The sequence below is a fragment of the Cyprinodon variegatus genome, unplaced genomic scaffold (genome assembly GCF_000732505.1).
Source record: "Cyprinodon variegatus isolate N-32 unplaced genomic scaffold, C_variegatus-1.0 Scaffold33, whole genome shotgun sequence".
NCBI lineage: Eukaryota > Metazoa > Chordata > Actinopteri > Cyprinodontiformes > Cyprinodontidae > Cyprinodon > Cyprinodon variegatus.
This window is the reverse complement of record NW_015150486.1, coordinates 2011436-2013575: the sequence shown is the minus strand read 5'-3', so window position 1 is coordinate 2013575 and position 2140 is coordinate 2011436. Positions and strand designations below refer to the sequence as shown.

Sequence of the window (2140 nt, the reverse complement as noted above, 5' to 3'; positions counted from 1 at the left end):
AGATATCAAAAAAGTACTCCAGAGTGTTGTTCAGCATGGGGGTGAGTAGAAAATGAAGGCTAATCATGTTTTGGGTGTACTATTCCTTTAATAAGCCTAGATAAAAATTATATTTAGGTTTATAATCTCAAAAATTTTAAGTGCCAATATCAGCATTTATGCCTGTAAGGTTATGTTGTACCAGAAAAAAAAAGTGTTTCTTTTACTCTCAGAGATTTTTTTATAGAAGCACTTTTGTTATTTTTCTTAATATATTCGGGCAAGTTGGCGTTTCTTGTTATTACGTTGACATACATTTTTGGAACAAGTGGGAAGAGGTTTAAAGCTAAACAACAACTGGTCCCAAGACAAAACCCTATGGAGCATCAAACTGATGTGTATAAGTTAAAAGTCTGGGATCTGTTAAAAGGAACTGAAATAATGAATAAACTGTTGATGTTCCTTGTTTGCAACAAAGACACTGAGAGAAAACACCTAAAACACTCAACATACGAAGCAATGAAACGCAGAGAGTGCAAAAACTGCTTTGGAAAAAAACAAAAAAATAAACTGGCAAACCATTCTATTATACAGTACATAGTGTGTGCATTTTACAGCATGAAGTATTTAGCAATAAAGTGATGATCCTTGGGTAAATGAGTCTATATTGTTTTAGAATGCCTCGTGGGATTGAAGGAGATGACAGTGTCAGTGTTTAGTCAGTAAATTAAAGAAGCTATGGGGGGTTTAGAGGTTTATTCAGGCTTTACAGAGAACATGGCAGGATTCCTCATTCCTGCTGCCAAAGGGGTCCTTATAGGGTCGGCTGGAAGAAGGATATGTTCATACAATCGGTACGATGACAGCGAATATGGATAGGATTTTTTTTTGTATGTGTGTGCTTCCAGTTGTTGAAACGAGAGGAAAACCGAGAAGTAGGGCAATGAGAGCAGATGCTCGTCCCTCGTCTGTGTGCAGGATTTTTCCAAGAGAAAGGATGAAACAGGGGTTTACCGCTGGGCCTGCAGTGGGGTGTCCAGCTAGTCCAGCTAGAGTTCTTACGGGCCGCCTGCCATCTGAGCGCCAGCCATGGCCTCTTTTCTGTCAGCACGGCGCTACAAAGCCAACCGGGTCACGCGATCAAATGAGGTGGCTTATACATACATTTAGACGAGGAAGGATAAACTTATCAGACAGACAAAAAGAAGATAAATGGGTTAAATATGTCCCATTAAAAGCTGATCTCCTGAGATCATTAAAAATTTGACATGTGAGGCCAAAAGAATGAATCCTTTGGTTCAGATAATATTGGGAGGTCACCAGAGACTAAAAACAGCACAAGCCCTCTATTAGACAGAGAAACAAAAAGAAAGACAAAAAAAAAACCTCTGGAAAAAAAGCAATAAAGTACAGTGGACAGAAAAAAAACATACAATAACTAGATAAAGGAGCATTATTACTGTAGCAGACACATCTCAGTGTCTCACACACCAGCAGCCCAATAGGGATGCACTTCTTGTTAGTAAATGAATCTCCAGTGAAACACACGAGCAAAAAAGAGATGCAGTTACAGGCTCTCATCACAGCGGAGGAGCTGCCTATTCATCTGCACATAAGAGGACAAAGCGAGCGCGCAGCACTCAGGAAATTGCAGCCACGCAATTTACAATCGTTAGGCAGCGGCGGAGGACACGGTCACATACACAATCCCACACTTTCATCAGAACCATCACTCGCCTGCAAACTCACACATATGTACGTTCACATAAGAACACACTGGTGCTGGTTGTTTCCTGCCTGGTTCTTTGAACAGTTCAATGAGGACTCTTTTCAGCAAAGTGAAAAGCCCCTCTGATTTCCCCTCTTCTTGTGTGTGCGGCCTGTGTGTAAGGTGGCATGTGTGCGACCCTCACAGTTCTGTGCACAAGTGTTTGCAGGGGTCTTTTATCTTTTGTGTGGGCCCAGCTGAGGGGAGAGAGCTGTTTTGCATCTGGCTGTTTCGAAAACCCAGCTTGAGGCATTTCCACAACTGACCCTTTACTGCTCTTCAATTTTAGGACCGAAGCTCCGTTTAGCTAACCTGACTCAGGCCCCGTCCACACGAAGTCAAAACGAACACAAACGCTAATATTTTCCAAAACGTTTGTCGTAAAGACGGAGA

At 41.7% G+C, this 2140-nt stretch overlaps 1 protein-coding gene across 1 annotated transcript in view; it reads left to right on the top strand.

Annotated features, from left to right (window-relative positions):
• igsf11 (immunoglobulin superfamily member 11) overlaps positions 1-2140 on the top strand; it is a 37203-nt gene that overhangs the window by 19407 nt on the left and 15656 nt on the right. The gene's annotated exons all lie outside the window — the stretch shown is intronic.